At 44.4% G+C, this 21,552-nt stretch overlaps 1 protein-coding gene across 2 annotated transcripts in view; it reads right to left on the bottom strand.

Annotated features, from left to right (window-relative positions):
- LOC140208193 (NACHT, LRR and PYD domains-containing protein 3-like) overlaps window positions 1–21,546 on the bottom strand; it is a 59,942-nt gene extending 38,396 nt beyond the window's left edge. For both annotated transcript variants that reach the window (XM_072276696.1, XM_072276697.1), the window contains exon 1: window positions 21,482–21,546. The gene's annotated coding sequence lies outside the window, so the exon portion shown is untranslated. The remainder of the gene's footprint in view (window positions 1–21,481) is intronic.
- Between the last annotated feature and the right edge of the window lie 6 nt (window positions 21,547–21,552).

Here is a 21,552-nt window from a genome sequence, read left to right as displayed (position 1 = left end):
GGAGGCTGCCTTGTTTAGAGAGTGTGCATAATGATCAGAGATTAAGGGAGCTAGGGCTTTACTCTTTGGAGAGAAGGAAGATGAGAGGAGACATGATAGAGGTATACAAGATATTAAGAGGAATAGATAGAGTGGACAGCCAGCGCCTCTTCGCCAGGGCACCACTGCTCAATACAAGAGGACATGACTTTAAGGTAAGGGGTGGGAAGTTCAAGGGGGATATTAGAGGAAGGTTTTTTTTACTCAGAGAGTGGTTGGTGCGTGGAATGCACTGCCTGAGTCAGTGGTGGAGGCAGATACACTGGTGAAATTTAAGAGACTACTAGATAGTTGTATGGAGGAATTTACGCTGGGGGCGGTTATATGGGAGGCAGGGTTTAAGGGTCGGCACAACATTGTGGGCCGAAGGGCCTGTAATGTGCTGTACTATCCTATGTTCTATGTTCTATATACACTGTCTTGTTAAAAAGCATAAACACACAGAATAAAAATCACTCTTATCCGTAAAGCCACGCAATTTTAAAGACAACATTGAACTGGTAGAAACAGTAGAAATACTACCGTGACCAGTGGTCGTAATAAAACACCATAACATTTTCCCGTATAGTCCCTATCTTTATCTGGTGCTAAGCTCTGGACTCTGCTTTCTGGGAATCCAGGCAGTTGAATGTTACGGCCCGAACAATAAGTGAACACATCCTGAGCAATGTCCAGTCGATAACACGCTCATAAACCTGAACTTCAGTCTATTCAGCACGTAACGCCACACCTTGTTCCACAACGCTTGTGTTAAACCACACAAAGGCTCATCTTGCTTGAATACGACTTTCTAACAAGTGTTCCGAGCCAAAATTAATACTTCTATGCAAGCGGTGCAAAGATTACGTTTCTCTGGAAATTTTGATCTGTTCCAAAGTGTAAGCACTACTCGCATCCCGGTCCACTTCTGCCGGTGTGGTCGCTTTGAGTTAATGTTCACCTTAGGACCAGTTTATTGTCAGATTATAAACTCCCGCGACAGCTCAGGGCAAAGATTCCTGTGGGTTTATTGCACAGACACAGAAGAAGGAAGGGCGCCGTGAACTCTGATGAAATATTATGCACTTGGAGTATTTTAGTTTATTTTGTAAACTGGACATTCCCTTTCTCCAGATTTAACTGTGCCCCAGACGTCAGGAACTGGCCTCAAGGTCACCCTGTTTGTCAAGAGACAGTGTTTAACAGCTGTCCGTAGTGGTACCAATACAGTAATGGGCTAGTTCTGGAGCAACTGTGCAGAGATTACCATTTCCCAGAAATAACAACCAGACAAAGAGGACAGCAAGTTAAGATACCCTATCCACCTGTGAGGCAACTTTCAGGGATCTGTGGACATGTACCCCCAGATCCCTCTGCTCCTCCACACTATCATGTATCCTGCCATTTACTTTGTACTCTGCCTTGGAGTTTGTCCTTCCAAAGTGTACCACCTCACACTTCTTCGGGTTGAACTCCATCTGCCACTTCTCAGCCCACTTCTGCATCCTATCAATGTCTCTCTGCAATCTTTGACAATCCTCTACACTATCTACAACACCACCAACCTTTGTGTCGTCTGCAAACTTGCCAACCCACCCTTCTACCCCTACATCCAGGTCGTTAATAAAAATCACAAAAAGTAGAGGTCCCAGAACAGATCCTTGTGGGACAACGCCAGTCACAATCCTCCAATCTGAATGTACTCCCTCCACCACGACACGTTGCCTTCTGCAAGCAAACAATTCTGAATCCACCTGGCCAAACTTCCCTGGATCCCATGCCTTCTGACTTTCTGAATAAGCCTACATGTGGAACCTTGTCAAATGCCTTACTAAAATCCATATAGATCACATCCACTGCACTACCCTCATCTATATGCCTGGTCACCTCCTCAAAGAACTCTATCAGGCTTGTTAGACACGAACTGCCCTTCACAAAGCCATGCTGACTGTTCTTGATCAGACCATGATTCTCTAAATGCCCAGAGATCCTGTCTCTAAGAAACTTTTCCAACAGCTTTCCCACCACAGACGTAAGGCTCACTGGTCTATAATTACCCGGATTATCCCTACTAACTTTTTTGAACAAAGGGACGGCATTCGCCTCCCTCCAATCCTCCGGTACCATTCCCGTGGACAACGAGGACATAAAGATCCTAGCCAGAGGCTCAGCAATCTCTTCCCTCACCTCGCGGACCAGTCTGGGGAATATTCCGTCAGGCCCCGGGGACTTATCCGTCCTAATCTATTTTAACAACTCCAACACCTCCTCTCCCTTAATATCAGCATGCTCCAGAACATCAACCTCACTCATATTGTCCTCACCATCATCAAGTTCCCTCTCAGTGGTGAATACCGAAGAGAAGTATTCATTGAGGACCTCACTCACTTCCACAGCCTCCAGGCACATCTTCCCACCTTTATCTCTAATCGGTCCTACCTTCACTCCTGTCATCCTTTTGTTCTTCACATAATTGAAGAATGCCTTGGGGTTTTCCTTTACCCTACTCGCCAAATCCTTCTCATGCCCCTTTCTTGCTCTTCTCAGCCCCTTCTTAAGCTCCTTTCTTGCTTCCCTATATTCCTCAATAGACCCATCTGATCCCTGCTTCCTAAACCACATGTATGCTGCATTCTTCCACGTGACTAGATTTTCCAGCTCATTTGGCACCCATGGTTCCTTCATACTACCATTCTTTATCTTCCTCACCGGGACAAATTTATCCCTAGCATCCTGCAAGAGATCTCTAAACATCGACCACATGTTCATAGTACATTTCCCTGCAAAAACATCATCCCAATTCACACCCGCAAGTTCTAGTTTTATAGCCTCATAACTTGCCCTTCCCCAATTAAAAATTTTCCTGTCCTCTCTGATTGTATCCTTTTCCATAATGTGAAATGCAAGAGAGCGGTGGTCACTGTCCCCCAGATGTTCACCCACTGAGATATCTGTGACCTGACCCGGTCATTACCTAGTACTAGATCTAGTATGGCATTCCCTCTAGTCGGCCTGTCCACATACTGTGACAGGAATCCATCGTGGACAAACTTAACAAATTCTGCCCCATCTAAACCCAAGGAACTAATCAGGAGCCAGTCAATATTAGAGAAGTTAAAGTCACCCATGATAACAACCTTGTTATTTTTGCACCTTTCCAAAATCTGCCTCCCAATCTGCTCTTCTGTATCTCTGCTGCTTCCAGGGGGCCTATAGAATACCCCCAATAGAGTAACTGCTCCCTTCCTGTTCCTGACTTCCAACCATATTTACTCAAAAGAGGATCCTGCTGCATTACCCACCCTTTCTGTAGCTGTAATAGTATCCCTGACCAGTAATGCCACCCCTCCTCCCCTTTTTCCACCCTCTCTATCCCTTTCAAAGCACTGAAATCCAGGAATATTGAGAATCCATTCCTGCACTGGTGCCAGCCATTTCCTTAGGCAACCCAAAATAAGTAAAAAAAAATTTACAAGCGCCTTTGTCACAGTTTTGGCTGTTATATTCCTAAGAGGTACTGCCTCTGGAAACCTAGACGCTGTGCACATAATAGTTAACAAATATTGATGTCCAGGTTTAGTTTTTGGCAAAGGACCCACGCAGTCTACAATGATTTTTGAGAACGGCTCACCAAATACTGGAATTGGTCGCAGTGGGGCCATTGGAGTAACCTGATTAGTTTTACCCACAATTTGACACGTATGACATGTTTTAGAAAATGTTGTCACATCTTGTCTTAAACTAGGCCAATAAAAATGCTTAGAAACTTTGTTCATAGATTTCTTTACCCCTAAATGACTACCCAAAGGAATACTATGAGCCATAGTTAAAATCTCATTTCGATAAACTTTAGGAACTACTACCCGATGATTAACTTCCCATTCCTCACTAGCAGGAATTGTAGGTGCTCTCCACTTTCTCATTAATACTCCATTTTCAAAATAATATCCCACTGATACTTTTTTCAATTTCACTATCCGGAAGAGCTTGTTCTTTTAATTTAATATTTCAGGATTTCTACCCTGCTCTGCTATCATCTTCTGAGATAAAGACAAATCATCCTGGTCAGACTTACTAACAAAATCCTGATCAAATAATGTAAGTAAGAAAGTTTCTGTTACATCCTCAAAATTCGAATCTTGAATTGAACAGTCATGGGTAACAACCTTATCCTGTACATCAGTCTTTTTAGCCATAGCTCTTGTTACAGCACAGGAAGAATCTGCGTTAGGATCCCTCTGTGGTTGCTCAGAATTAGGATTTATTGTTAAATGCACTTCAGGAAAAGCTTGTCCACCTGCTAAGTCATTCCATAAAAAAAGAGATACATCATTCACAAGTAGACTGGATTGTAGTCCAACTTTAACAACCCCTGTAATTAATCCTGACCTTAAATGTACTCTATGCAAATGTACTGGCATGAGGGCACTCCCAACTCCTCTTATATAGTTTACCTCACCAATGTCAGAGTCATCACTAAACTTTAACACTGTCTAATATTAGTGATTGAGAAGCTCCAGTATCCCTAAGTACTCTTATTGGTACTGATTTGGACACCTCTTTCAAGGATACAAATCCTTCTGTTATAAAAGTTTCATATCCCTTCTTAACTTGGTCAGACTCTGACAAATCTTCATTTGTATTTATCAAACCCTGTGAATTTACAGGTGCTTCAATATGCTGCACACAAGCATCTGGGACAGCTTCTTTCTCTTTCTTTGTCAATCGAAAGCAGCTAGCTACTACATGTCCAGGTTTACAAAAATTACAAATAATACCAAAATGTCTTTCCTTCACATATCTCCCTTCATCCTTACTTTTCTCACTAACTTCAGATTTAATTTCTGATTTACCTTGACTCTCTGTGCTATTTTTCCTTTTAAAAATTCTACCTGGAGAAAATTTATTCTTATGAATTAAAACATACTCATCAGCTAATTTAGCAGTCTTCTGCAATGTAGCAGAGTCCCGTTCATTTAAATATGTTCTCACTTCAACAGGAATGCTTCTTTTAAATTCCTCCTGCAAATTCAACTCTTTTAATGTATTATACTCCCCATTCACATTTTTAGAGGAAACTCATCTCTCGAAACACACAGATTTCTCCACATAAGTTTTTTCCACAGATTTCTTCAAATTTCTGAATCTTTCTCTATACGTTTCCGGAACCAACTCATATGCCTTTAATATATGCTGTTTAACAGTATCATAATCCAGTGCTTGCTCAGCATTTAAAGCTGTATAAACTTGTTGTGCCTTGCCTTTAATTACACTTTGTAACATCACGCGGCCATTGCTCTTTCGGCCACTTTAAACTCAGAGCAACACTTTCCAAATGCTGGAAATATTTGTCCACTTCAGCTTCATTAAATGGAGGAGCCAAAATAACCTCACGACTAGCAATAAACTGTTTCGTAGAACCAAAAGACTGATTCCCGGACTTTAATTTCTTCATCTCAAACTCAAATTTCCTCTGGTTTTCAGTTTCTCTTTCTTTAAATTCCCTTATTTTATGAGGCTCCCTAGCCTCGAATTCCTTCTGTTTATTTACAGCTTCTAACTGACTTCTTTCCAAATCAGCTTCTAATTGTTTTAACTTTATTTGTTCAAGATGTAACTGCATTTCCAGATTAGTCATTGGAAACCTAACACCTCATCATCAAACATTTTCAAAGTAATATAATGCTCAGCGATTCTTCTTTGTATTAAAGCCTTTGTGGTATTCTTTGTAATTCTTTTAATATCCAACCTCCTCGCAATCTCCAATACCTCAGGTTTTCTCGCATTCACTAAAGACCCCGAGTCAGGGGTATCCATAAACTCGCCAACATTCACTGTTGCCAAATACCACTCACACACCAATCAAACTAAACAAAAAATTGGGTCTCTTGCTCTTCGAAATCAGAATGGCAATTACCAGCACGTAAGCTCAAAATCGGAACTTACCCCACGAGCCCCCACAAATTATGTTACATAACCGACAACAATGAATATCAATCGACACAGTTTATATAAAAAACAACCAAACATTTCTTAAACACGGATAAACAATAAAGAGGCAAACGAAAACCTTAACCGTAAGTTAACCAATACGCAGCCGTTCAACATATTGTCACTCGGCACTGGTTCTTAAAGCATTAAATGCGAAAACAGTTATTAAAGCGGTAAAGTCAGATATAGTTCTTAAAATGGTAAATTCAAAAGTCCAACAGATTTATATGTTCAATTCGGAGAGACTTCTCCGGAGAAGGATTCCTTCATAGACGCGACTTTCTTGTTGGTTCTGTCCAAAGGATTCACGATGCAGGAAATAAACAGTTTAAAACAACTGACCTTAATTTCTTTTAGAGAGAGCAAACCTTTGCATGAACTTCCTTTCTCTTTCGGCGAGAGTTATCGGCGATGCAGGTCGTTAGTTCAACAAAGACTCAGTAAATTCGATCCTTTGTTAAACTGCCGAACGATACCAACCTCTCTTAATCCTTCGGGTCCCATACTTCGATAAAGTCTTCACTCTCCCATACCACTGGAAAAAGGTACATCAACACATCTAGCAAATGTTGCCAGTTCAGCACTATTGTATCTTGTAACAGAACATACACTCCGTTTGAAAAATGAAACTGCATCATTAAAACAAATACGCAACAGAAACAGAGACACATCAACGTTCTCGCTGGAAAACTAAAAACTGCATCATCTGAGGTCTTCCCTTATATACCCGTGGTGCACATATCATCACGTGACCTCACACCGGCAGGAAAACTACATCAGGTGACCTCCAAAAGACCATTACATCATTCTCACAAAAAAAGTCACAGATCTTGAGGTATGTGACAACCCGAATAAGGAGTAAGTGTGATGTAAGTGATATTGACCGTGGAATGATTGCTGGTGTCAGACGGCGTGCTATGTGTATTATAGATGCCGATCAGCTCCTTGGATTTTCACGCACAAATCCCTCGGTTTACAGAGAATGGTGCGGAAAAAAACAAAGGGAAATCTAGTGAGCGCAAGTTCTAAATTCTCATTAATGCGAGAGCTCAGGGAGATTGGCAAAACTGATGAAGTCCAACAGGAAGGCAGCAAGAACTCAAATAACTATGTGCTCCAACAGCGGCATGCAGAAGAGCATCACTGAACGCCGAACATAGAATTTGGACGGGGTACCGCCGCAGTAAGCCCCGAACATACACTCAGTACCACATCATTAGGTACAGTAGTTACTGTGACGGAGTCCTGAATTACCCCTGTGAACTGTGCTCGATTACCCCTATGAACTGTGCTTTGGAAAAGAGAGAGAGAGAGAGAGAGAGAGAGGTATTTAACACCAACAACTTGTTTCTAAAAGAGAGAGAGAGAGATGAACACTGCTCACAGGTTGTTTATACTCTACCTGCTTGCATTTCTTACACAGAGAGAGGAAGGAGGAGTTATTTGAATGACAGCTTGTATCCAGTACGGTGAGATAAATAGGAGGTCAGATGATATAGACCTCAAACACATATTTGGACACTGAATGAGCTTTGTTGTGCCCGCAGAAAAAGTGGGTTCTTGGAGGATCGATCAGTGGCTCTTGCAGTGAAAAGGAAAGAGGTTGACTGGTTTAGTGGGAACTGTGACTGTGAACGCTGCAGGTTCCATACCCGAGGGTAATGTTCTTTAATTTAAAGAATGTCACAGTTGGGAATGGCACAGACTGGTTTATTTGAAGGAATCTTGGGAAACAAAAGCAACTGCAGATGATGAGAGTTGAGGTAAAAATAAAATTTTGTAAACTCACAGCAAACAGGTGAGCAACTGTCACTTGTAACGTTACGGGTTCGAGACTGTAGGTCATGTTCTTTATATCACGTTAAGGGTTCAATCACTCTACTCTGCAGCAGAAATGGTTACATACAATATTAGGGTGACTTTGTTTACACCCACTGAGAGTGATTTGTCGAACCGGTTCCATTTGATTTCAGCAGTTGTGAGGAAAGTGTGTGTGGCAGTTTGCAATGACGTCAAAACGCTGTTGGACTATTCTTGGGGAATTACTGTGTGAATCCTTCAACTTTTGGTATTCATCATAAGTTCCCATTAAAAGAAAGGGCGGGGATGTAAAGACACAAAAACATTAGGTAGCCGGGAGGAGGTAAATTTAGTCAAGAAGGAAAAGGAAACATGTAAAGCTTCAGAGTTAGGATCAAACGAAACACATGAGGAGTATAAAGGCACCAGAAAATAACTAAAAAAGGGAATTACAAAAGCCAAGAGGGGTCATTAAAAATTCTTGGCAAGTTGGATTAAAGTGAATCATAAGCCATTCTATACATTCATCAAGAGCAGGGGAATAACTAGGAAGAGAACCGTAATGCGTTCTCTTCAGTAATCATCTCGAATCACATTAGGCTGGCACCATCCCCAGCATTCACAAAACTGCATGTTATATTATATCAAAGAACACCTCACAAATAACTTCTTTGGAAAAGATCTCTAGTTCAGTTGATGACCTGAAGCATCATTGTGCCTATTTTAAAACACAGAAAGCAAAGCAACTTTGTCTATCAAAATGGAGGATGTAAAACAGTTCCACAAAATGGCAGTCTCCATCTCCAAGCACGAGGCAGGAGCAAAGACAACTGATCTGTCTGCTTCCACTGTCATTGACCCATGAGACTTCGACATTTTCTTCCAGACTTTAAATCCACCATCATCAACAAATTGACAGTAATGAGTTAAATTGTTCCCAATTATCACCGTCATTCTGCATTGATATAAAATTACAGTGCCGCAGTGTGTCCAAATATGTCTGCAGATCCAGAGTCAACTGCTGAGATAGTTATCAAATTAACATTATACAGACAGGCTGCAACAGGTCCAGGAGTAAACAGTCCAGATGCACTGACCTCATAAGACAGTCAAAACGGGTTCTTGCCCAGGATAACCTCTCACCCGAGATAATGAATTTGATTACTGGTGTCCCATTCTGCTCCCCATCCTGGGAGACTGATGGCATTACTGGTGTCTGAGACTGAGCCCCATTTGGGTCTTTGAATAGCATTACAGTGCGCCATTCTGCACCCCAACTTGGGACACTGATGGCCTTAAAAGAGACCCTTACTGAGACTAATCCTGGGGCATTGTGGGAAAATGTTTGTGTTTCCATCGATTTTGGGAGAGAGAGGATGTGGTGAATGCAGTCGTCACAAGAGAGTTACAAGGGATTTCAGCCACCCCAGAACAACAGGAGTTGTATTCTATGAACGTCTCGGAGATGGGGTTGTTTTCGCTGCAGTTGGAAGTTTCCACATCCCTTAAGAGGCTAACAATTATACCAGTGCCCAGGAAGAGCAGTTTGAGTTGCATTAAAGACTATCGTCCACAGCAATCACAACTACTGTGATGAAATGCTTTGAGAGGTTTGCGATGGCTGGAATTAGCTCTGCCTATCGCAATTTTCCTGTATCCGTAATAGGTCACAATGCGAACTCATCGGATCATCACAAGGCTTGTTTCTCGACTAGAGCTCAGTGTGTAATGCAATTATTCCTATAGTTCTGATTAAAAATCTCAAACCCCTGGGACTTTCTGCCTCCCTCTGCAACTGGATCCTGGATTTCCTCACTGGAAAAGCACAATCTGTGCAGATTGGAAATAGCGCCTGCACATCGCTGACAATCAACACTGGTGCACCTCAAGGATATGTGCTTCGCCCACTGCTCCACTCTCTCTGCACCCATGGCTGTGCGGCTCGCCTCAGCTCAAATGCCAGTGACAAACTTGCTAATGACTTCGCTATTGTTGACAGATTTTCAGATGGCGAGAAGGCAAACAGGAGTGAAGTATATCACCTAGATGAGTGGTGCTGCAGGAACAACCTTGTACTCAACATCGGTAAGACCAGCACTGTAACTGTAGACTTCTGAACGGGTAAGATGAGGGCACAGACACACCAATCGTCATTGATCGGTCAGCAGTGGAAAAAGTGAGCGACTTCATGTTCCTGTGTGTCAACATCTCTGAGGATCTATCCAGTGCCCAGCGTATCGATGCAAAGAATGCACGTCACAGACTATATTTCATTAGGACTTTGACGAGATTTGGGATGTGACCAAACACTCGCAGATTTCTACAGCTGTACTGTAAAAATTGTCCTAACTGGCTGCACATCACTTGATATGGTGGGGTGGGGTAAGTGGAGAAGCTACTGCACAGGACCGAAATACTGTCAGGAATGTTGTCAATTCAGTCAGCTCCATCATGGGCAGTGGTCTCCGTAGCATCCAGGACATCGTCATGGAGCGATGCCTCAAAACAGCAGCATCAGTCATTAGGGATCTGCTTCACCAAGGACATGCCCTTTTCTCATTGGTATCACCAGGAAGGTGGTACAGGAGATTGAGGGCACACACTCAATGAGTCAGGAACCGTTTCCTTCCCTCTGCCAATTGATTTCTGAATTGACATGGAACCCATGAACCTACTTCACTGAATTCATTTTTGCATAACTTATTTAATTTAACTTTTAGTAACAGATACTTACTGTAATACAGTTTCTTTCTATTATTATATATTGAATTGTACCGCTGTCACAAAGCCAATAATGTTGAAACATATGCCTATGATATGACACATCGTCCTGATGGCTCTTCGGGGATTAATTCTGATTGGTCCATCGGGCTGAAGATCCACTTCCCATGTTCTTCTCCGTTCCCCAATAACAAACTGTGCAGATAGACAGACAAAGATCACATTCGCTATCCCTGGGACCCAATCACAGCCGCTGTGGGGCAGTAATGCCACTGCTCTGCTCGTTGGAGATGGGAAACCATCTTTTTCATTTCACTTTCCACACAGCCAGACTCTGGACATTGCCGATTTGGGGCTGTGTTCATAGGGATATCCCAGGCTTTTTGAAGCAGACTCGCTCCACTGCCCTGAGAGGACACTTGCAGTGTGGACGGTGCTGCAGCAGCCCCGGGGACATCAGATCCTGGGCATTGGGCAACAGCACAACTGTATAATTTCATATTTCATAACTTTCCTGGTTAGTTTCTCCCCGGAGCAGCGAAAGTATAACGTGCAAGAATGTTGTTGGTCAGTTATCAGACTGGGACAACGAGACAATTACTGCTCCAGGAAAAAGAGCAGTTACTTTACTGAATTAAAAATATATAGTTTAGTACAATTTAGCAAGACATTTGGCAGAGTCCCACATGGCAGATTAGTCAAGAAGGTCCAGGGGTTTGGCATTCAGGATGAGGTGGCAAACTGACTTCGACATTGGTTTCACGGGAGAAGCCAGTAAGTGGTGGAAGATGGTTTGACTCTCTGACTGGAGACCAATGACTCGTGGAGTGCAGCGGGGTTCAGTGCTGGGTTCATTATCGCTCATCATCTCTGTCAACGATCTGGATGATTTAATTACTGCAATAGTTATAGAACATAGAATAGTACAGCACAGTACAGACCCTTCAGCCCACAATGTTGTGCCAACCCTCAAACCCTGCCTCCCAGATAAGCCCCTACCTTAAATTCCTCCATATACCTGTCTAGTGGTCTCTTAAACTTCACTAGTGTATCTGCCTCCACCACTGACTCAGGCAGTGCATTCCACGCACCAACCACTCTCTGAGTGAAATATCTTCCTCTAATATCCCCCTTGAACTTCCCACCCATTACCTTAAAGCCATGTCCTCTTGTATTAAGCAGTGGTGCCCTGGGGAAGAGGCACTGGCTATCCACTCTATCTATTCCTCTTATTATCTTGTACACCTCTATCATGCCTCCTCTCATCCTCCTTCTCTCCAACCTGCACAGTAGCCATATTCCCCCATCCATATTTTCAAAGGCGAAATCGTGCTCCCATGTACCACTTCTATTGGCAGCTCATTCCACTGTCTCTCCGCTCTCTGATTGAAGACGTCTTCACTCATGTCCCCCTGAAACTTTTCACCTTTCAGCCATAATGCATGATCTCTGGTTGTCGTTCCACCCGACTTCAGTGGAAAAGGCCTGCTTGCATTTACCTATCTATACGCATCATCATGTTGTACTGCTCTATCGAATCCCCTCTCAATTTTTAGCGTTTCAAGGATTAAAGTCTGAAACTACTCAACCTTTCCTTATCACTCAGGTCCTCCGGAAACATCCTTGAAATTTTTCCCAGTATTCTTTCAAACTTACTTGCATCTTTCCCGTAGGTAGGTGACCAAAACTACACACAATACTCTAAATTCAGCCTCATCGATGTCTTATACAACTTCAAAATAACATCCTGTCTCCTGCAGTCGATAATTTAATTTATGAAGGTCACTTTGGCAAAAGCTTTTATTTACGACCCGATCTACCTGTGGTGCTACTTTCAATGAATTATGGACCTGTATTCCCAGATCCTTTTGTTCCACCACAATTTTTAGTGCTCTACTGTTTACTGTGTAAGACCTACCATAGTGCAACACTTCACACTTGCCTGCATTAAATCCCGTCTGCCATTGTCAGCGCAGTATTTCCAGCTGTTCCGGATCCCACTGTAACCTGTGAAAACTTGCCTCTCTGTCAACTACATCCCCAATCTCGGTGTCATATGCAAATGTGCTTATCAAGTTAAAAACATTATCATCCCAATCATTGATGTAGATGGCAAACAGCAACAGACCCAACTACCATTCCTGCGGCTCCCCACTGGTCATAAGCCCCGATTAATGGAGATAATCATCTACCATCACTGTCTACCTTCTCCCAAAACACCATTGTCTACTCCAATTTACTTCCTTGCGTTGAACGTGATGCAAATGAATTTTCTTGACCAACCTCCTACACGGGATTGTTAAATGCTAGCAGAAGTGCATGTAAACAACATCAGTCCTGTCTTTTCAAATACTTATATATGCAGTGCTTCTAATAACTTCCACACTACTGATGTCAGAAGCACTGGTCTATAGTCTTCTGGGTTTTTTTTCAGCCTTTCTTCAACAGCAGAATAATGTCATTTACTTGGATTTTCAGAATGCGTTTGATGAGGTGCCAGACATGAGGCTGCTTAACAAGGTAAAATCCTATGGCATTACAGGAAAGACACTGGCATGGATAGCAGAATGGCTGGCAGGCAGGAGGCATCGAGTGGGAATAAAGGAGGCCTTTTCTGGTTGGCTGCCTAGTGGTGTACCACAGGGGTCAGTATTCGGTCTGCTGCTTTTCACATTGTTTGTCAATGATTTAGATAATAGAATTGATGGCTCTGTGGCAAAGGTTGCAGATGATACAAAGGTAGGTGGAGGGGTAGGTAGTGCTGAGGAAACAATGCGACTGCAGCTGGACTTAGACAAATTGGAAGAATGGGCAAAAAAGTGTCAGATTGAATACAATGTTGGGAAAAGTATGATGATGCATTTTAGTACAAAGAATGATAGTACACACTATCATCTAAATGGGGAGAAGGTTCAAATGTCAGAGCTGCAGAGGGACTTTGGAGTCCTCATGTAAGACTCCGAGGAAGTTAATTTACAGTTTGAATCTGCGGTAAAGGCGGCAAATGAAATGTCCTTTATTTGATGGGGAATAAAATATAAAAAACAAGGAGATAATGTTGTTTGAGATAATGCCGAGCCTTTATAAGACACTAGTCAGGCCACACTTTGAATATTGTCAATGGTTTTGGGCTCAATATCTCCGAAAGGATGTGTATTCATTGTGCAGAGTACAGAGGAGATTAACGAGGATGATTCCAGGAATGAAGGGGTTAACATCTGAGGAGTGTTTGGCGGCTTTGAGCCAATATTCACCGGCATTTAGAAGGATGCAGGGGTGGGGTGGGGGAGGATCTCATTGAAACCTACCGAATGTTGAAAGGACTGGCTAGGGTGGAAGTCGAGTATCTTTCCTTTGGTGGGGGTATCCAACACTAGAGGGCACAGCCTCAAAATTGAGGAAGGTACCCTTTAGAGCAGTGTTAAGAAGAATTTTTAGCCAGACTGTAGTAGATCTGTGGAATGCTTGGCTACAGGCTGCACTGGAGGCCAAATTCATGCATATATTTAAGGCGGAATGTCAGAGTTTACTGATTTGTCAGGGCAAAGGATATGGCGAGAGGGCAGGTGTATGGGGTTGTGTTTGATGCTGGATCAGCAGCTTGATACCACCCAAAATGCACCCCCTACGGTTCGCCGACTAGAAACATAGAAAACCTACAGCACAATACAGGCCCTTCAGCCCACAAAGCTGTGCCAAACATGTCATTACCTTAGAAATCACTAGGCTTACCCATAGCCCTCCATTTTTCTAAGCTCCATGTACCTATCCAAAAGTCTCTTAAAAGACCCTACCGTTGCCGGCAGCCCATTCCACGCACTCACCACTCTGAGTAAAATACTTAACTCTGACATCTCCTCTGTACGAACTCTCCAGCACCTTAAACCTGTGTCCTCTTGTGGCAACCATTTCAGCCCTGTCAAAAAGCCTCTGACTATACACATGATCAATGCCTCTCATCATCTTGTACACCTCTATCAGGTCACCCCTCATCCTCCGTTGCTCCAGGGAGAATAGGCCGAGTTTACTCAACCTATTCTCATAGGCATGCTCCCCAATGCAGGCAACATCCTTGTACATCTCCTCTGCACCTTTTCATTGGTTTCCACATCCTTCCTGTAGTGAGGTGACCAGAACTGAGCACAGCACTCCAAGTGGGGTTGACCAGGGTCCTATATAGCTGCAATGTCCCACTGTAACCTCTGACAGCCCTCCACACCATCCACAACACCCCCAACCTTTGTGTCATCAGCAAATTTACTCACCCATCCCTCCACTTCCTCATCCAAGCCATTTATTGAAATCACAAAGACCACGGGTCCCAGAACAGATCCCTGAGGCACACCACTGGTCACCGGACTCTATGCAGAATATGATGCATTTACAACCACTCTTTGCCTTCTGTGGGCAAGCCAGTTCTGGATCCACAAAGCAAGGTCCCCTTGGATCCCATGCCTCCTACTTTCCCATAAGCCTGCGATGGGGTACCTTCTCAAATGCCTTACTGAAATCCATATACACTACATCTACTGCTCTTCCTTCACCAATGTGTTTAGTCAGATCCTCAAGAAATTCAATCAGGCTCGTAAGGCACAACATGCCCTCGACAAAGCCATGCTGACAATTCCTAATCATATTATACCTCTCGAAATGTTCATAAATCCTGCCTCTCAGGATCTTCTCCATCAACTCACTGGTCTATAATTTCCTGGGCTAACTCTACTCCCTTTCTTGAATGAAGGAACAACATCCGCAACCCTCCAATCTTCTAGAACCTCTCCCGTCCCCATTGATGATTCAAAGATTATCACCAGAGGATCAGCAATCTCCTCCCTCTCCTCCCCACAGTAGCCTGTGGTACATCTCATCCGGTCCCGGTGACTCACCCAACTTAATGCTTTCCAAAAGCTACAGCGCATCCTCTCCCTTAATATCTACATGCTCAAGCTTGTCAGTCTGCTGCAAGTCATCACTACTATCACCAAGATCTTTTTCCATAGTGTATACTGAAGTAAAGTATTCACTAAGTACCTCTGCTGTTTCCTCCAGTTCCATACACACTTCCCCACTGTCACACTTGATAGGTCCTATTCTTACACATCTTATCCTCTTGCTCTTCACATCCTTGTAGAATACCTTGGAGTTTTCCTTAATCCTGCCCACCAAGGCCTTCTCATGGGCCCCTCTGGCTCTCCTAATTTCCTTTTTAATCTCCTTCCTGGTAGCCTTATAATCTTCTAGATCTCTAACATTACCTAGCTCTCTGAACCTTTTGTAATCTTTTCTTTTCCTCTTGACTAGATTTATTACAGCCTTTGTACACCACAGTTCCTGTACCTTACCATAACTTCCCTGTCTCATTGGAACATACCTATGCAGAACTCCACACAGATATCCCCTGAACATTTGCCACATTTCTTCCGTACTTTTCCCTGAGAACATCTGTTTCCAATTTAAGCTTCCAATTTCCTGCCTGACAGCCTCATAATTCCCCTGACTTCAATTAAACACTTTTCTAACTTCTCTGTTCCTATCTCTCTTCAATGCTATTGTAAAGGAGATAGAATTATGATCACTATCTACAAAGTGCCCTGAGAGATCTGATACCTAACCAGATTAATTTCCCAATACCAAATCAAATACAGTCTCTCCTTTTCTAGGCTTATCTACATATTGTGTTAAGAAACCTTCCTAAACACGCCGAACAAACTCCACCCCACCTAAATCCATTGCTCCAGGGAGATGCCAACCGACATTTGGGAAATTAAAATCTCCCATCATGAAAACTCTTATAATTACACCTTTCCAGGATCTGTTTCCCTATCTGCACTTTGGTATCCCTGTTACTATTGGGCAGCCTATAAAAAACACCAAGTTATTGACCCCTTCCTGTTCCTAACCTCCACCCACAGAGACTCAGTAGAGAAACCTTCCACGACGTCCACCTTTTCTGCAGCCGTGACACTATCTCTGATCAACAGTGCCACGCCCCCAGCTCTTTTGCCTCCCTCCCTGTCCTTTCTGAAACATCTAAAACCCGGCACTTTCCTGTCCCTGACCTCCATCAGGTCACCTCTCATCCTCCGTCGCTCCAAGGAGAAAAGGCCGAATTCATCAAGCTATCCTCATAAGGCATGCTCCCCAATCCAGACAATATCCTTGTAAATCTCCTCTGCACCCTTTTTATGGTTTCCACATCCTTCCTGTCTGAGGTGACCAGAATTGAGCACAGGACTCCAATTGGGCTCTGACTAGGGTCCTATATAGCTGCAACATTACATCACGGCTCTTAAACAATCCATATACACTGTATGGCTCTCCCTTCATCAATGTGTTTAGTCTGAAACAATCGATCGACAAATGGTGCAATAGCCACAGCTCTACATATCGTCCTTACACATCTGGAGAAGAAGGAGGCTTATGTGAGAATGCTGTTCTTGGACTAGAGTTCAGCATTCAACACTATAGCTCCATCCAGGCTCAATAAGAATCTCAGAGCCCTCACCTTGACCCCGTCTTGGGCAGCTGGATCCTGGACTTCCTGTCAGATTGCCAGCAGGTTGTAAAAGTGGGCTCCCTCACCTCCAACCCTCTGATTGCCAACACAGGTGCACCTCAGGGCTGCATATTGTGTCTTCTCCTTTACTTCCTGTATACTCGTGACTGTATCACCACCCACAGCTCCAATCTGCTAATTAAATTTGCCGGTAACGTTACATTGACTGGCCTAATCTCAATCAAACGAGGTGGCCTACAGGGAAGAAGTCAAGAAAACAACCTTTCCCTCAATGTTGCCAAAACAAAGGAGCTGGTTGTAGACTACAGGAGAAATGGAGACGGGCCAACCCCTATTGACATCATTGGATCTCGGGTTGAGAAAGTGAACAGCTTTAAGTTCCTCGGCATCCACATCACTGAGGATATCACAGTTCCATACTTACCGGCTGTGTGGTGAAAAAAGCACGACAGTGCCTCTTTCACCTCAGACGGTTGAAGAAGTCTGATATGGGCCCCCAAGTCCTAAGAACCGTCTACAAGGGCACAACTGAGAGCATCCTGACTGGCTGCATCACTGCCTGGTGTGGGAGCTGTACTTTCCTTAATCGCAGGAACCTGCAGAGAGTGGCGCGGACAGCCCTGCGCATCTGTAGTTGTGAACTTTCCACTGTTCAGGACATTTACAAGGATAGGTGTGTAAAAAGGGCCTGAAGAATCATTGTGGAACCAAGCCATCCCAACCACAGTCTGTGCCAGCTGCTACCATCCGGGACATGGTACTGCAGCATAAAAGCCAGGACCAACAGGCTCCTGGACAGCTTCTTCCACCAGGCCATCAGACTGATTAACTCACGCTGACTCGAGTGTACTCTATATTACATTGACTGTTCTATTTTTATAAATTACTTTAAATAACTATGATTGCACATTGCACATTTAGATGGAGATGTAACATAAAGATTTTTACTCCTCACGTATATGAAGGACATAAGAAATAAATTCAATTCAATTTCATTTAATTCATCTCAGTCCCGGACAGTGCACCTCCTTTTACAGAGACTGGGATCCCTGGTTCCAGATGTTGTGCATTTCAATGTGCTCACCTCTCAGTCCTCGATTCTCTAAATGAAAGGGTTATCGCATTTGATCTTTCTTCATATGATGACCCCACCACTACGGGGATCAGTCTGGTGAATCTTCATTGCACTGTCTAACCTCACCCGTGTTTCCACCATGACTCTTCTCCCACCCCTAACACTACTTCCACCTTCCCACCTGCCCCTCACCTGGATCCACTTTCACTCCCCAGCTCTTGCCCCATCCCCACCTCTCACCTATCTTCTCAATTTCCCATCTACTGTTGGTCTTAAATACCCCCAGCTGGGCCTCTGCAGCTGCCTCTGCTAATTTCACAAATTCGCCACACTCTGGCTAAAGAAATTTTGCTGCATCTCGGTTTTAAATATGCATCCCTCTATCCTGAGGGGCATTCACAATTTTAAGTGTGTGCAAATTGACCGCCTGGGTTGCTGATTGGGATCTTCCGCAGGGAGAGTTAAGTTTAGGGAATACATCTTTCAGGAGCGCAGATAGCTGGTAAATAAATGAATAAGTGGCCGGCAACACACACAAAATTTGCTGGTGAACGCAGCAGGCCAGGCAGCATTTATAGGAAGAGGTACAGTCCGTTTTGGGCTGAGACCCTTGGTCAGGACTAACTGAAAGAAGAGATAGTAAGAGATTTGAAAGTGGGAGGGGGAGGGGGATATCGGAAATGATAGGAGAAGACAGGAGGGGGAGGGATGGAGCTAAGAGCTGGAAAGTAAATAAATAACAGATGGGGTATGTAGGGGATGTAGGGCATTAGCGGAAGTTAGAGAAGTCAATGTTCATGCCATCAGGTTGGAAGCTACCCAGACGGAATACAAGGTGTTGTTCCTCCAACCTGAGAGTGGCTTCATCTTGCCAGTAGAGGAGGCCGTGGATAGACATGTCAGAATGGGTATGGGACATGGAATTAAAATGTGTGGCCACTGGGAGATCCTGCTTTCTCTGGCGGACAGAGCGTAGGTGTTCAGAGAAATGGTCTCCCGGTCTGCATCGGGTCTCACCAATATATAGAAGGCCACATCGGGAGCACCGGACGCAGTATATCACCCCAGCCGACTCACAGGTGAAGTGTCACCTCACCTGGAAGGACTGTCTGGGGCCCTGAATGGTAGTGAGGGAGGAAGTGTAAGGGCATGTGTAGCACTTGTTCCGCTTACAAGGATAAGTGCCGGGAGGGAGATCGGTGGGGAGGAATGGGGGACGAATGGACAAGGGAGTCGCATAGGGAGCAATCCCTGTGGAGAGCAGGGGGGGGGGAGGGAAAAATGTGCTTAGTGTTGGGATCCCATTGGAGATGGCGGAAGTTAAGGAGAATCAAGTGTTAGACCCAGAGGCTGGTGGGGTGGTAGGTGTGGACAAGGGGAACCATATTCCTAGTGGTGTGGTGGGAGGATGGGGTGAGAGCAGATGTGCGTGAAATGGGAGAGAAGCATTTGAGAGTAGAGTTGATGGTGGAGGTGGGAAGCCCCTTTCTTTAAAAAAGAACAGGCAGGTTTGTGGATCTTGGGTAGGAGGTAGAAACAGGAAGTGCAGAGTCTGGGAACTATAAGGTTGGTAGCAGTGGATGGGAGATCCCCTGAGCAGATAAAGTTGGTGATGGTTCCCACACCCCACACTTCCCATTTCTACCTCCTACCCAAGATCCACAAACCTGCCTGTCCAGGTAGACCCATTGTCTCAGCTTGCTCCTGCCCCACCGAACTCATTTCTGCGTACCTTGACACTGTTTTATCCCCGCTTGTTCAATCCCTTCCTACCTATGTTCGTGACACTTCCGAAATTTTTTGATGATTTTAAGTTTACTGGCCCCCACCGCTTTATTTTCACCATGGATGTCCAGTCCCTGTATACCTCCATCCCCCACCGGGAAGGGCTCAGAGCTCTCCGCTTCTGTTTGTATTCCAGACCTAACCAGTTCCCCCCTACCACCACTCTGCTCCATCTTGCAGAATTAGTCCTCACTCTTAATAATTTCTCCTTTGGCTCCTCCCACTTCCTCCAAACTGAAGGTGTAGCCATGGACACCCGTATGGGTCCCAACTATGCCTGCCTTTTTGTTGGCTTTGTGGAACAATCCATGTTCCAAACCTATACTGGTATCCGTCCCCGACTTGTCCTTCGCTACATCGACGACTGCAATTGGCGCTGCTTCCTGCACGCATGCTGAGCTTGTTGACTTCATTAACTTTGCCTCCAATTTTCACCCTTACCTCAAGTTTACATGGTCCATTTCCGACACTACCCTCCCCTTTCTTGATCTTTCTGTCTTATCTCTGGAGACAGCTTATCTACTGATGTCAACTATCAGCCTGGACTATTCCTCTTCTCACCCTGTCTCTTGCAAAAATGCCATCCCCTTCTTGCAATTCCTCTGTCTCCGCCGCATCTGCTCTCAGGATGAGGTTTTTCATTCCAGGACCGAGGGAGATGCCCTCTTTTTTACCTGTTTTGACGTGTCAACCCATCGCCTCCTCCCGTGTCAAGATGAGGCCACCCTCAGGTTTTTATAAAGCTGCAACACAACTTCCAGACTTTTGAACTCAAATGTCTCGACTAATAAAGACAACCATACCATTTAGCTTCTTAACCATTCGATCAATCTGTGCAGTCATTTTCAGGGAGAGATGAATGTGGACTCTAAGATCCCTCTGATCATCATCACTGTTTAGCATCTTGCACTTAACAGTGTCCTGTATCTTTACATTTGGCCAACCGAGCTGCCAGGATGATCGTCACTAATCAAATCTCAATGAGTTTTCTCAGGTCCTGTTGAATTTGACAAGTGCACAAGTACGGGAAGTTACAGGGACAGAGAAACACTGACTTGTAGCAACATCACAGGTAAGCACATTCTGATGACACACGGAAAACAAATTATACGATTCTCTGTCATAACAATATAGAAATATATTTTACGTCACCATGCTAACAGGACCAGTACAACAGGGACTGGACGGCGGCTCATCTCAGACGGTTCGGTGTGAAGGTCTCACAACCCGGACCGACCCCGGCAGATTCCGTCAAGGAAGCGAGGCGAGGCCGCCAGTTTGGGAAAGTTCATCCCCTCCCGCTTCAGGTTTCACCGATCACCTTGTGTTTCTCTCTCCCTTCCCCCCCTCCCCCCCGCCTTTTATCCTCCTGTCCTGCCGAAGGGTTTCGGCCGGTAACGCGACTGTACTCTTTTCCTGGGTGCTGCCGGGCCTGCTGAGTTCCTCCAGCACTTTGCGGAAGTTGCTCGCATTGCCAGCATCTGCCGATTTTCCTCTTGTTTGAGTTCGGAAAGTTAAAGGGTCTCACTGCCCAACATCAGACCTCCCTGCTCGGGACCGGCTTCAATACTCACCGAATGGAAATTGTTGGTGTTGCCCCGCAGAGAATAATCCGTTCCCGGAACCCGATCCCGATCCCACCGCC

Source organism: Mobula birostris, chromosome 13, assembly GCF_030028105.1.
Source record: "Mobula birostris isolate sMobBir1 chromosome 13, sMobBir1.hap1, whole genome shotgun sequence".
NCBI classification, from domain to species: domain Eukaryota; kingdom Metazoa; phylum Chordata; class Chondrichthyes; order Myliobatiformes; family Myliobatidae; genus Mobula; species Mobula birostris.
This window is presented reverse-complemented; position numbering and strand designations above follow the sequence as displayed.